The 14,805-nt window shown below is 51.0% G+C and overlaps 1 protein-coding gene and 1 long non-coding RNA gene across 3 annotated transcripts in view; both read left to right on the plus strand.

Moving 5' to 3' along the window:
- The first annotated feature begins 759 nt into the window (after positions 1-759).
- On the plus strand, positions 760-9,130 carry LOC148222764 (uncharacterized). 2 transcript variants are annotated; one of them, XR_015805304.1, is made up of 4 exons: positions 760-2,053; positions 3,230-3,745; positions 7,642-7,759; positions 8,436-9,130. It is a non-coding gene; the product is annotated as an uncharacterized LOC148222764 (long non-coding RNA). The 2 variants fall into 2 exon arrangements; XR_015805303.1 differs by having other exon boundaries at positions 7,642-9,130.
- A 4,440-nt stretch (positions 9,131-13,570) lies between these two features.
- Positions 13,571-14,805, plus strand: part of JAK1 (Janus kinase 1) — a 46,724-nt gene continuing 45,489 nt past the window's right edge. The window contains exon 1 of the mRNA XM_088169615.1: positions 13,571-13,761. The gene's annotated coding sequence lies outside the window, so the exon portion shown is untranslated. The remainder of the gene's footprint in view (positions 13,762-14,805) is intronic.

Raw genomic sequence — 14,805 nt, forward strand, 5'->3', positions numbered from 1 at the left:
GCGCTGTCCCGGCGGGTGCAGCCCGGCGCGCGCCCCCGCGGGTTCAGCCGTGCCCGTGCCCGCGCTCGGGGGCGCGCACCGCTCTCTGTCTCCGTCCACCCCCCCCCCCCCGCCCGCGCGCGCCCCCGCGCCGCCCCCGGAAGCGGGCGCGGGTCACGTGGGCGCGCGGCGCTGCCATAAACACGGCAAGATGGCGGCGCTCACGCCGCCCGCCCGCCCGTGCTGCGTCATGTCGCGCCCCGGCCCCGCCGCGCCCGCAGGTGGGTCCGGCCCGGCGCGGCCCCGGGCACCGCGGGGTGGGCGGCCGGCGGCGGGGGGCGCGGGGCCGGCGGCGCCGGGCGCGGCGCTGCTCCGTGGCGCACTCGCATTTTCGGGGGGTACGCGGGCGGGGCCGCCCCCTCCCCCCTGCCCCGGGCGGGTCCCGGCGCTCCTGAGGGGAGAGCGGGGCGGGGGGCGCTCCGCGGGGGATGGAGGGGTCCCCGTCCCGTCCTGTCCCGTCCCGTCCCGCGGCTGCTGCACGGTTTTCCCCCGCCCTGGTTCCAGGTAAGCTCGGGGAGCGCCCTGGACGCGAAGTTGGGAGGGAGCGGCGGTGGCGGCCGGGCCCTGCCGCCCCTCGGAGCCTCCGTGCCCGGCACCGCGGCCGTGTCCGCGCCCGGCGCGCCGCTCCATCCCCATAACCAGATGTTTGTTTTCTTCCCTCTCCAGACTCGCCGGGATTTGTGTTCGAAGCGCGCTGGGGAAGATGGAAATGAGGTTTGTTCCCCTCACACCCCGTGAGCCCGTGCTGGCTGAGAGCAGCTCGCAGCGCTGGAAGATCCTCGAGCCGTGCGTAGGGGTGGGGAGGGACAAGCCCTGGGGCTGTGGGCAGGGAATGTCCCCAGTCCCATCGCTGGGATGCCGAAGGAATTTTGGTTCCTGTGAAACAACTGCAAAAATATCACCAGCCCCAAATGGGCAGGAGGTGGAATTGGAGTTTAAAAACCGGCTGGGCCAACTTAAACAGGTTTCAAAGGTGAGAACTGGCACCAAACACTGGAAAGTGAAGGGGTTTTTTGAAAAAGTGCATGGAAATTTGCAGGGCCTTAGCAATAACAAGAACAAAAATGTGTGCTGGACTCCAAAACTAATGTGGGCTTTGCTATGAAAAGGGTGTTTTTTTCCAGATAAATGGAGAACCTACTTGAGCTTTCTGCATCAGGTCTGTGTAGCTTTAGTCTGGCTGAAACAAAGCAAAAATCTGTATGTGTGTGTGTGAGATGCAAGACAACAAACTGTGTTTGTATTGGGGGAAGAGCTGGATCCTCCCGAGAAAATGGCATCAGCCCCTGGAACACGGGTGTGACTCCAGCAGCTGCTGTGCCAGAGGGTGCTGGGGGGGATTTGTTCACTCTCTGCCTTTAATATAGAGATAAGTAACTGCTGGAGCAGAGTAAAATCCTGATAGAGTGATCAAAGCATGCTTGAATTGCAAAACAGTGATTCTTCTCTCATCACCTCAGCCTGTGAAATGTGGAATTCCCAATCCCTCACTTAAGCCATTCCACTGAAATCAGTAGAATTCCTCACCTGGAATACCAATGGTGGTGTGAAAACACCTCAGAGTGAGAGCCAAGGGCTCATGCAGCTCCTTTCCTTTTCAAAACCCACCCTTGCACGGGCAGAATCCATTAATATTTTTAGCAAGTTTTTGTTGTGCTTTCCTAGCAACAGCCAATTCCTTAATGATTAATCCCCAAACTGTGGCAAACCTGCAAATTTGGGGATGCATGTGAAGTCATCTGTGCTGCCTGACGTCAGCATTGCATAATCTATTGACTGTCCCCTTTTTATGTAATGTATGTTTGGAGTTTGTTTTAAAATGTACAAATTTTGGTGTTTTTTTTTTTTTTTTCCCCTGCGTGCTGCTCCTCCAATATTCCACGTTTGCCTCTCCATTGCCCTCTGGAGTTGCAGACTTGTAAGGCAGCGTTTCCATGGCTGGATCCAGCCGAGTGTTTTGTGTTTCTCTCTTAAAAACAGCCTCTGGAACATCTCAGCACCTTTTCTTTGCCAGGTGAGTTATTTAGAGTGTTAAAAGAACCCCCAATTTTTGGAGTTTCAGCTTCTTGTGCTGCTGGAGTCCATCAGCATCATAAACGGACTTTTATTGGAAACTTAGTAACACATTAACTTTGTCAGCATAAAACCGTTGTGGTTTTTCAAACTCATTTCGGAACTTGATGTATCCAATTCCCTCAGGCAACGTGGGGGTTGTAGAAATAATTTGGTGATGTTTTTAGGAATGCCTGGTTTTAGGGAAGGAAAAAACAAGAGAGGGTTAAGTTGTAGAAATGCACAACAAAGTGAGGGGTGGAGAAATAGTTCCATGATCTTTTCAGCAGTGCCTGTTTTTAAGGAAGAAAAAAAAACAGGGAAGAGTAAATATAGGTTGATGGAAGCTTGTAATTTAACTAATTAGTGGGAATGTGTATTTCAATTTTTTTTTAATGTGGATTTGATGACCTAAAAATGCCAGCTGAGACACCTCGAGGCCCCTCTTTGCCTGCTGCAGCTGCAGTCCCTGTGAGCACAGCTGGCACTGGGAGCTGCTCCCCTCGGTGGGCACAGCAAGGATCAGCCATGCTGGCTCTGGAGACGCTCCAGAGGAGCCCAGTGAAGGTGTGGGATGGGCTGGAAAATCCCAGCTCCTGGAAAATCAGGCAGCAGGAGCCTGGCAGGCTCAGGGGCACGGTGCCAGCGTCGGGGCCGTGCCCGTGGTGATCCCGCTGTCCCAGAGTGGCTCCAGCAGCTTTCCTGGCTGCCTGCCACTGTCCCCACTGCTCCCTGACACCCAACACTCGAGCAGCAGCGTGAGCCAAGAGCTGCTGGCTGCCTGGATTTCAGGGGGAGGAAGGGCTGCCCCCATGGGTTGGTTACTCTTTTCTCCATGAAATCCAACGTGGGTGGATTTGCCCAGAAGGTGCTGCTTAAAAACCTCTCAGAGCTGTGCTGCAGGAGCCACCGTGCTCATTAAGACAACACTAATTACATGGATAATTTGCTGGAGTGAACCTCAGCTGCAAAGCCACTTGTGTTAAAGCTCCTGAGGCTTTCACCTGTGGGGTGAAGCAGGGTTTTGGGGACACTGAGGGAGGAGGACACCGAGGACTCGGCTGTGCCACGGAGGGGCCAATGACTGCCAGGCTGCCCTGGCTCAGTTATCACAGTGCTGATGCTGTCTCTTGTAAAGGTACAGTACTGTGATAACTGAAGGATGGCAGCCATCTGAGCTTCATGGCATCCTGGGGCCACCAAAGCCACCACGCACCACGTCCTGCTCCACTGGAGTGTCCTCGTCTCACCTGGAACCTTTGGCATGAAAGTCACATTTATTTCAATAAAATCTTGCACAATTTGCCTCGTTATTGGTTGGTTCGTCTTGGGAGGGCTTCCAGAAATGCTGGGCTTTGGAAGAGTTCAGAAATGGTTCCCAAAGCAGCCTGGTGGATATTAAATAACAGAGAGGCCCCTCGGTGGGGGATACTTGGTAACAGAACAAATTACTCTGTAGCAAGAGAGAAAATGAATTCCTTTTATGATACTCTTTAATATTATTTTGTTAAGGATACCACAGTCGTGGCTGGCTACTGTACCTCAGAGGTCTCTGCATGGAAATAAGCGGTGGGAAATGGATTCTTTCAGCAGTGTTGTTACTGGTGGATCGAGGACAGACCTTTGCAGCATTTCCTCAGGGCTTCTCTGCTCTGTGAGTGGAAGACTGAATTTCCTGGGTCATTTTTACAAAAATCCCTTGAAACGAGGCGGTTTTGAGGTGATCTTTGTGCTGAGTTCACTCTGCAGTGCAGGGACACGACAGCAGAGGGGCCCCGCGGGCCACCTTGTGCTGCGAGTGTGAAATCCCAAGGTTTTTGCATAAAGTTTCGAACCCTTCAGAAATGTCCGTGCAGCGCCTGTTTCCCAGATTCCTGCCCTTCCCCGAGGAACTGGTGGCATTCAGGCTGCCGAGGCTGATGTGGCACTTTGCAGAGGTCACTATTTACTCCCCATCCTGAGTGGTCATTGACCCAGTGGTGTTTAGAAATTCTTTCTGGGCTGGATAATTCATGTCCAGCAGGGCTTTGCCCTGTGCTTCCCTGCTGCTCGGGGGAGAGGACAGGGATTAGCCTCGAGATAGCAAAAAAAAAATCGGTTTTTCATTTCCCTGCTGCTCACTGGAAGTTTTTGGGGCCAGCCCAGCAGGGTCAGCGCTGTGCAGCCGTGATGGAACATTTTGCCAGCCTGCGTCACTTACAGGGGGGAAATTATTACTGATGACAAAGGCTCGAGGCTCCTGGGGGAGGGCTGTGCCTCACCAGAAACTGCAAACAATAAAAAAAAAGACATCCTGCTACCAAGATCTTAAATTCTGCATTAAAATCTGAGCAGAGGCTCGAGGCTGCTTCTGGAGAAGAGCTGTGCCCCACCAGAAATTGCAAACAATTAAAAAAAGACATCCTGCTCCCAAGAGCTTAAATTCTGCATTAAAATCTGAGCAGAGTCAACCCTCAGCTTCCTCTTTCCAAAGGTTACATCAGCTCTTGATCAGGCAGGAATGTGCTTATCCCAAAAGGGAGCAGTGGTCATCTCTGCATTGGCAGCCCCACGGCAGAGCTGCTGTGATTCTCCTTCCTGTGCCACGCTCCCATTCCAGGATGGACAGGAGAGAGGAGGGGCTGTGGCATCCTGGCCATGGGAGCATTTGAAAGCTGCCCAGGCCTCTCTTTTTGCCTATTTCAGGATCCAGCAGGTGCTCAGGGAATGTGCATTCCCTTTCCTTGGAGAAAGGCAGGTGCATCCAGCCAGGTCCTCGTGGTGCTGCCCCAGGGCCAGCTCCGGGTGCTCCCTGGTGGAAAAAGTCAGCGTGCTGACTCCTTACAGAAACCAGCAAGTACTTTCCCTGCCCACAGGAAGCAAGATAAGTGCTCAGAGGCAGGTCCAAGGTTTGTCATGGATTGGATCTGAGGAATTCAGTTGCTCACCTGCCAAGCCTTGGCTCAGGTTTGAGGTTAATGACCAACCCGTGCCGTTTTTAGGGATGTGCAGTGGAGCTGTGCATGGGACACTCAATGTGGAGCTGCTGAACAGGGCACAGAGCCCAGCCCAGTGACTTGTGCCTCTCATTTCCTGTCACAACAAGCACAGCCTCGAGTTTTGGCACGAGACAGGAACTGAAGCACTGGCTGTGCCTCAGAACAGCACCTCTCCAGTTAGATTTACTGGAATTTATCTCCCTCTCTAGCACAGTTGACAAAGAGTCCATCTCCTTTTCCTGTAGCTTCCTCCTGATATGGGAATGGGACAGACTGGTGGGTTTGCTGTCCAAATATTGCTGCACATGAACAATGCAGCTCTCAGAGTCTCTTTTGCCAGTGGAGCACTTCCTCCCACCAACGTGTTGAAGCAAGACATAAACAACCTGCACGCAGTGATACAGCCTGAGAAATAAAGTCCAGCCTCTCTCTGATAAAGCTGTCTGGGATTTCTGGGATTGATCCCAAGGCAGTTTCTCGTGCTGTGTCTCAGCTGCTGTTCCAGATGGGTTTGTTCTTACCCAGTGGTTCTCAGGCTCTTGCATCAGGAAAGTCCCTTTTCCCATCTGGACTGTGCTGCTGCCTTCCCACCCACGTTCTGCATGAGGAGAGGAGCAGTTCTGCTCCTGTCATGTCTCCTCGGGGCTGTGAGGCTGCAGGCTGGAGCTGCTGCTCTGCTCCTGGCTGCCAGCCTCAACTCAGCCTTTTAAGGGTGGGAGCTGCTGCTCGGAGCAGCCTGGCCCTCCTGAGAGCATCAGAATTAAAGGCATCCATTGTCTGCAGGCCTTGAAACAGAGGAAGATGTTGCTTTTCCCCAAAATGCTTTTTTCCCCCCCTCAAAAATGTACCTTCTGTTACTGTTGGACTAAAACAAGAAGAATCCTTCCCAACAAAGCTGCAAGCACTCAGCCATTTCAAAGTCCAGCAGTGCCTCATATGAGTCAGACTCTTTTAATTGCTGCTCATTCAGATCTTCTCCAGTTTAGTGCAGACACTTGAACTTGAACTTTACCCCAGATCTTTGTGATTAAACATCTTTACAAACCTAGCTGCCTACTTGCAATGTCCCCGTGCAAATATTAGATGTACCAGAAAGCAACTTGGATTTATGTCTGATTAAGCAATTCCTCAGTGTGAGCCTGGAGTTGTTGGACAATGTGGAAAGAGCTCTGCTGAAGTCTGGCTGTTCTGTCTTGTTTCTCCCTGCAGCTGGGAAAAGCAGTGCCCAGGAGCAGTGTGAGAACAGAGGGTGACATGATCCCTTCTCCTTTCTCCATATTTCTGCCTGTGTCCCACAGTTTGGAAGCAGCTGCTTGCTGAGTTTTGTTGGATTATATGTAAACCCTGCATTTTGTCATTAGCTTGATTCACCAAGAGAAACTGTGACTTTATTTGATGGCTGATCAGGGACGAAAGTACTCAGCAGGAGCTGAGTGTTCCAGTGTGGTGCAGTATCAAAGTTAGCGCTGTAATTTCTGTATTTGGGCAGATGAGAAAGCCAAGATTGCACAAGTTGGTTCATCACTTGCTCTTCACAGCATTTCACAGGAGCAGGAGAGGTGCACAGAGCCATGTGTGGATTCATATACTCTTATGCAAGGTCTTTCCTTGATTTTGTGCAAATGTTATTCTTTTTCTGGGAGTGGTGAAACCAGAGGAAAGACCCCTCTACTCCAAAGGGCTTTGGCTCCCAGCTGTGCTTCAGTTCATAAGTGAAATTAAAATTCAGATCTCAAGTTCCCCTTTGACTTCAAGAGGCTGAGAGCTGCACTTTGGGTTTTGTGCTGCACGGGGATGTGCATCTGTCACTGGAAAAAACCTCTTTCAACCAGAGCAGAAAACAGAGAAAAAGATGAGGCTGCTGAGGTTTTTCCTTGGATCATCTTAAGTCAGGCACTGCAGCCTCACCCATAGCTCAGGACACAGCAGTTCCCAGGTCTGTGCCACCTTAAATTAAGGGGAATTTGCTCAGATTTGATGCTGTGCCAGGAGAGCCCAGAGCTGGAGGCTGTGGGGCAGGAGGGGTGGAGAGGGCAGGGGGTTGTTGGTGCTCTCTCTGCCACCTCCTCTCCACGGTGAATGTCAGAGCTCTGTTGACTGCCCTCCCTTTGAACGAGCTCCAGGAGCAGGCAGAGTACACTGAATTATTCAGGAGTGTGTTTAAACATTTGCACAAGGCTCAGGTTCCTCCTGCCTAAAACCAAGTCTGGCAGAGAGCAAATGGTTGCAGCTCGAGGTGTTGGTGGATGGACAAGGGAGCTGTGGGCCCCATCCCAGCAGCCAAGACCCCAGGCATGGCTCTCATCCCTGCTGCTGGCACCAGCCTGGGGATGAGGCTGCTGGAAAGTTCAAGGCCGTGAGTTGAGGGCTGCACACACAAAGGCAGCATCAGCACAGGTAAATTTGGTCTGGTGGTGGCAAAGAGCCCTGGAGAAAGAGCTGGGAGAGGAGCAGGGGACGTCAGTGGTTTAATTGTTTGCCATGATGGGAGCCTCACATCCTGCTTTTTTAAAATAAAGACAGCATGACTTTACAGTAACACAAAAAAGGTGAGCAGAAGCAATTCTTCCAGAGGGAAGTGAATGAGGAGGAGTCAATCCCTCTCCCGTGGAAGCACAGGCTATGCTGGATGAGATGGACACAAATCACAGAGACAATTTGAGAAGCTCCACGAGGATGTTCCTGATTTGGTGAGTTCCATGTGTGAACAGTTTCCTCAAACACGTGTGCTCACATTCCCAGAGTGATTAAAAAGTCACGTGGTTGCTTGAGCAAAATCTCCTCCCTGTGCAGAACACCACATCTCCAGCATCCAAAGCCCTGCTGCATCCTGCTTTGAAATGTATCCAGGGGACTCTGGAAATGAAAACTTCCAGAGGGTTATTGCTAATGAAACCTAATTAATTTTGGATGTAAATGTGCCAAGCTTCTGCAGTTGTGTTTACAGCCCCATTAAAGGAAAACTCACGGCAGTTTTATCTGACAATTATTAGAGGAACAGGGTTGTGTTTTGTTCCTTCTTAGACTGTGGACTTCTCACTTCTTCACCCCTTGGTTAAATGAAATGTCACAGCCTTTTAAAACAACTGCCTGAAATACAAGAGGAAATGAGGAAAACAGAGAGATGGGAGAAAATTCCCACACTGCTGCTCACCTCCATAGGTTTCGTGCACTGAGTGGTAACATCAGCTGTCTCCACCAGATTTTGTGCTGCAATCTGAATGTTCTCAGTAGGTTTGAAACCCTATATTCAAGTTCACTGTGACAATTCTCTTAATGTATACTGTGCCATTGAAAGGTGACCCAGAGTGACAGACACCATCACATTTCTCTAAGATCCCTGACACTTTTTTTCCCTTCCCACAGCAGCCATGTGGTCCTGCTGACTCCTTTTAACCTGCACAGAAGGACTGGGGCACTCAGCTCATCCTTAATGGGAAAAAACTCCACTTTCCTCCGGATTTGGAGCTTGTTTGCCATCCTGCCTCGATTTCTGAACCCTCTGTGCCATTATGAACAGCATCCTTCATGGAAACACAACCTTAATTCCCAATCTCCTTAAGTCAGAGGGAGGGGGAATATTATAAACCCCACCTCAAAATGCTCTTTATAACCCAGAGTGAAGAATTGTAATTTCCAAAAGTGCACATGAGGAAAACAGCAGTGGCAAAGTGAGCTTTGGAATTTGGCCAGGCATTAAAGATTTTAGAAATGCTACGTGCTCTGTGTCACATGTGTCCCCCTGAATGGGACAGGGAACATGGACAGTGCTGGGCATGACCTGAGAAATGCCCCAGCCATGTACACAAAGCTCTGGGGTGTGTGGACAGAGAGGGACATGATCAATATTGGATCATTTTGGTGACAAACGTGGCATTTCCCATCCAGCAATATTTAAATATTGCTCTGGTTGAGGTCACTGCTCTGCTTTGTGCCTCTCCACCAGCACACTCCAGTTCCAGTAAGTGCTAAACTTGCCCTTATAAAACCCAGCTGTTGCACATACAGCTTTTTCTGGGATGTATATATATCTGTCCCAGAAAAAAAAAAAAAATAAACAAACACCAAACATATATCTCCATAAATATCCGTGGATGTGGAGTCAGGCCATGAGCAGGAGCTTTGTGTAACTCCAGTGGTGTGGCTGGCAGGCAGCCAGGCAGCGAGTGGGTACCTGTGAGCTGTGCCAGCACCGAGCTCATCCTTCTGGAAAAGGCTGTGCTGGGAAGTGGATGAGCTCAAGAAAATGCATTTGAGCTTCTGGGCGGTATTGATTTGTCTTGATGTGTTTTATTAATCTGCTTGAAGCACAGTAAAAACGTGCTGGTGGAATGAGTAGGAGTTCAAGGGAGGGGGAGCCACAAGTGGAATTTGGAGCTGGCCACCATCACCATCTTCCTCCTTTGCAGCTGCTCTAGAGCTCTACACAAACCCAGTTTCTGCTTCCCAGCAAGGCACAGAAGGGATATTTTTCAGCTGAGAAATCTAGGGAGAAAATGAAAATAAAACTGTTGGTTTGGTGTAAGAACAATGAAGAACCAGAAAGATGGAAACGGGAAAAAGCAGACAATGAAGGCAAGCATGAACATGAACATGAACACGCCTACTGCAGAGCTGAGCAGCATCTCCACTCTCCCCAGCTTGGAACAAAGTGAGTGAACTCCATCCCCCCGGCCAGGAAAGTCGGGAATTGCCTCCTGTTCCACCTCCCACACAGGCTCTGGCAGCTGCTCCAGCCCTGCCCAGGAAATCCCCCTGCAGCCCGGCTGGGGCACCCTCGGAACCAGGGCTGCTCTGGGGGCTCAAAATCTAATCTTTGTTTTGGACGAGTACCCTTGGACTACTGACATGAAGTAGCTCTCCTTCCCCAAACTTAGATTATTTACTTAAAAAAAAAAAAGAGTTGAGCACCATCTTTAGAAGTAGTTAATTACTCGGAAGCAATTCACACCTTCCCTGTGTCTCAAAATAAATTCTCTCACTTGCTTTTCCAAGCAGAGCCCTCTGAAAACCGTGTCACCAGCGGGGTTTCACTCATGTTCCGTGAGCACAGGAAGCTGAAGATAAATTCAGCAACAGATCAGATGTAAAGAACTTGTGCACTATTCTATTTATACAGTCTGCCACGAGCAGCCAGGGGCCTCACGGGCTCGGAGGGGATGGGGTGCAGGGGTACCCCGTGAAGGGGTGACTTGGAATACCCAGGCTTTGGCTGGGTGTCCCCCTCCTCCAGCACGGAGAGAATCAAAAATATAATTCATAGAATCGTTTCTAATTTCAACAGCACTCTGCAGAAGCGTACAGGGGCACAGAGCTGTTCTGAGAATGTTTTCAAATCCTGCTACAGGTTTAGGAATTTTACATCTCCTTTTACTCATCTCCCAGTGCCTCTGACTTCATTGCATCCTCCTGAATTTTGCTGATGTCAGTGAGGAGAACCAGGTCTCAGAGTTACTGCCAGGAACAAATCAATGACAAACTGGAACCATTTAGAAAGTGTTAAATCACCTTTATATAAAGTCCTGTCAATCCCAAGCTGATGCCATCAGTGATTTAAAGCTCTATACCATATGCCCCTCACTGTACCTTGAAATACAAGGGGGAGAAAAAAGCTTTTAAAACATTTAAAGTGTTTAAAGTAGAGTGGAAATACCCCATTTCAGAGGGAAAGGTGAAGCTTGAAATGAAACTGCAGAGCTGACAAGAAAGGGATAATCCATGCATCCCTCCCTACTCCTTTAAAGAAGGCTACGGGAGGGAATTTGTTGGAATTTAGTTTAATTTTAAAATCACAAATAGCAAGACAGATCTCATCTTCTGTATTTTGCCTTTTATTTTTTTTTTTTGGTGGAGAGTATCAGTGCACCCTAGAATTTGCAAAATAAGGAAGACTGTAAGATACAAAGTAATTCTTCAGATGTGTCACTGCACACCAGTACAGTAGTTAGAGGGAAAAAAATAGATTAATTTTTATTTATTTACTTTTCTGCAGCTCTTTGCAAGCCTCTTCCCTTTCTAAGCAAGAATCAAAGTCAGCCACAAATACAGATGATTAATTCCTTAGAGAAAACTACTTTTAAGAGTTTTAATACAAAATTACATCTTTCCCATAGGCTGGAATGTTGTGGTGAACACAGACAGTTTTGGGTATAGGATGGAAATCTCCCCCTGTTATTAACATAGTTCTTGGAGGAATTTTTAGAAGCACGTTGATTTCATCCTAGTTTCATGTCACAGAACAACCAGCAGAAATCAGCAGTGTCCCAAAATCAAGGAAAAGAAGACAAAAGCTCACATAGCAGACAGGATTGGGAGACTGAACACACAATTTCAGTGAAATCCAAATGCCAGAGCAGCTCAGCCCGTTTGTTTTTTTGTTTGTTTGGGTTTTTTTTTTTGTTGGTTTTTTTTTTTTTTAAGTGAGGTGTGTGAGAATTGAATTCTGGCTGAAGGACCTTTGGGAGCCTGGGTCATTCCTGGGCGTGGTCCTGAGCTCTGGGCATGGATTTAGATGGAGGAGAGGTAAAGCTGCTCTTCTCCACGAGCAGCCCCAGGCTAAGCCCCTTATGCAATCCTTGGTCACAACCTCGGCTGGGCTGGGCTGGGCTGGGCAGCTCCAGGATTTAAGGACTTTTGCAGCATCAGTTGCTTTGCTGAGAAACAAGCCCTGCCTCTAAGGCATAAATAATGCAGATCTGGTGTGGTTTTCAACATGAAAACGCACCAGGAAAACTGATTTTATCCTGATCAAATCAAAGCCATGGAAAGAAAGAGAATTGTTGGAAGCAGCTCCTGCAGGTAAAATGTGGGGGAAAGGGAACAAGGAGAGGTCAGGCCTGGGAACATCCACATGAATCTTGGATATTAGGGGATAATCCTTCCCTGTGAGGGAGGTCAGGGTTCCAGTGATGCTCAGAGAAGCCCCTGAATCCCTGAAAGCATCCAAAACCAGGTTAGATGGGGCTTGGAGCACCCTGGGGTAGTGGAAAGTGGCAGGGTGTGAAATTTTTGGGATTTTTAACGTCCCTTCCAATCCAGACCCTTCCATGATTTAACCTTTCTTCTTCCAGCCTCAGGCTCTTTTCTAATCCTGAGATTACCAAAGTGATGGAGACAGGGTGAGGCTCCAGTGCTTTCCCACAGTGCATGGTTAATCCACACCCAGTGGGCATGAGGCTGGGGAAAAAGGTGAACATGGTTAAAATCATCCAGAATTACAAAAATCATCCAAATTACAGCCTGCTGGTTTTTGCTAGCTGAGGAGAAGGGGCTGGCTTGATTCCTCTTGGGAGAGGGCAAAAATGGAATCAATGATTGTTTCTTTAGTTTATAAATTACAGGCACCTGCACATGTGCACTCCCAGGCCATCAGCACCTGACTCCCAGCTGCTCCCAGGTTGATTTTCTGGAGAAAAAGGTCAAAAACTCGGGATTGCTGGGACACAGCAACTGTAGTGGTGTGTAAACACTTGAGAACAGCAAGGAGCCTTTCACACCTGCCACACGTGAGAAAACCTTGATAAAATGATGTCAGTGTGCTTAGTTTGAGTTACATGGAGGGGAAACTTTTATCAGAATGGGTTTTTTAATGACTTATTCATCTTTTAGGACAATTCCCCCAAAAGGCAGCAGCAGATTTACTCTTATGTCAGAAGAAAATGTCAGATACGTGTGGTGTGTGGGAAGCAGGGGCGAATGATTTCATTGAACTGAATCATTTTCTTACTCGTGTTACTTCCACTTGTGCCGTTTCCTGTGACTTTGACAAGAGTTTGAAACCGCAGTGAAGAAACCAGTTTCTTTTCAGTGCAGACGGGAGGATTTGTGAGCATCTCATTTCAGCGGTTGTTTACACCGGCTCGTTCACATCGGTGTGAGAATGGAAATGAGATTGTGGGTTTGTAAAAGATGATGCAAACACACCTGACGGGAGGTTGTAGCTAAGTGGGGGTCGGCCTCTTCTGTAAGTAGCAATAGGACAAGAGGAGATGGCCTTAAACTGTGCCAGGGCTGCTTTAGTTTGGACATGAGGAGGAATTTCTGCTTGGCAGGGGCTGCCCAGGGAGGTTTGGAGTGCCCATCCCTGGAGGTGGCACAGCGCTCTGGCCTGGGTGACTGGTTGGACTCGATGCTCTTGGAGGGCTTTTCCAATCTCAATGATTCTGCCATTCCGTAATTCTCCAGCTCAAACCGCACCGTGACAAGCTCCGGCCATCTGCGGAGGTGACAGCCGGAGGTGACTGGGCTGGGGAAGAAGCCGCAACTCCGGCACTGTCCGAGCCGGTGAGGGAGGCGAGCACGGACTCGCGGCCCGGTTCGGATGTGAAGGGGCCGTTCCCACAGCCGGAGCGGTTCCGACCCGGGCCTGACCCGGTTCCGTCCCGCGCGGGGCCTCAGCCGGGGCCGGCCGGGCCCAGGCGCCTCCCCGGGGCGGTGCCGGGCCCGCGGCCGCGCATGCTCCGCTGGGGCCTGCGCTGTGCCGGGACCTCCGCCCTCGGCTGTCCGCCCTCCGCCGCCAGCGCCGCGGGCCGGCCCCGGTCTGCGCCGTGTCTGCACCGGCTCCGCACCGGATCCGCACCGTGTCCGCACCGCCCGGCCCGGCCCGGGCTGCGCCGTGTCCGCACCGTGTCCGCACCGAGCGCCCCGGGCCGCCCCGCGGGGCCGCGCCGCCCCGCCGGGCACCACGGCAGCGGTGAGTGAGGCCGGCCGGGGGGAGCCGTGAGGGCGGTGCGGGCGGTGCGGGCGGTGAGGGCTCCTCTCCCGGGGAGGCTCCGCGGGGGCGGCGTGCGGCTCTGCCGGCGGCCGCGCCCGGGTGGCCTGAGCCGAGAGGGGCCGGTGCCCCGGTATACGGAACCTCCTGATCCGGGAGGAACCGCTGGGCCCCCTCTGTCCGGGAGGCTGCGGGTAGAGGTGCCCTTGGTGCCCCTAAAGCAGGGGTGGGGGCAGCGCCGTCAGAGCCACGTTTCGGCCCTGGGTTTCGGCAGGAAGAACGGCAATGAAACAGCTCCGTTTGAGGCCGCCGGTGGGTTTGGGGGAGTTAAAAATCCCCCGCGGCCCGTGGGTGAGCTCTTTGTGCCGGGGAGATCCCGCAGCTTTCCCCTCCCGGGCAAGCGACAGGCCTGGGTGTGTTGATGGTGTCCAGCTGTCGGTCTGGCAGCTCTTCTCTGTACGCCACAGGGACATTTCGGGACATTTTTCACCCCCTTTCCCCCACGGGAGGCAGGTGACAGCCGTGGTGGGCCATCTGTGGCTGGGTATCCATCACCACAAAGGACACGCAGGGATGCAGAGCAGGGAACCTGGCGGCAGGCGAGGTGTGCCGGCTTGGGCGCCTTCTCCAGATGCCTAAAATATAATTCTGCTCTGGGTTGGGTAATGGCAGAGAGTCGGAACTAAATCGATCTTCCAGACCGATCTATGGTTCTGTAATCGTGTTGAATTGGGATTTTTAAAATCCATGCGTGAGGAGAGCCAGGACAAGTGTGAAACACATCAGGCCTGCTGCTAATAATGTAAATTGAGAGTTGAAAGACAACTCAGCAGTGGCTCAGTGTGGCAGGAGAGGATGGATCCAGCTCTGTTCAAGCACACACTGACCCTGTGCTTAGGAGGATGCAGTGTCTGCCCAAGGCATTAGTAATGGGAAGTCATATTTTGAGGCATGTCTAGAACGCACAGTGCAAGAAAACCTGGGGATTTTTATTTGTGATTCTTTTATTGGGGGAGGCAGATGGAA

This window comes from Sturnus vulgaris, chromosome 9, assembly GCF_052056855.1.
Source record: "Sturnus vulgaris isolate bStuVul1 chromosome 9, bStuVul1.hap1, whole genome shotgun sequence".
In the NCBI taxonomy this organism is placed as follows: Eukaryota; Metazoa; Chordata; class Aves; order Passeriformes; family Sturnidae; genus Sturnus; species Sturnus vulgaris.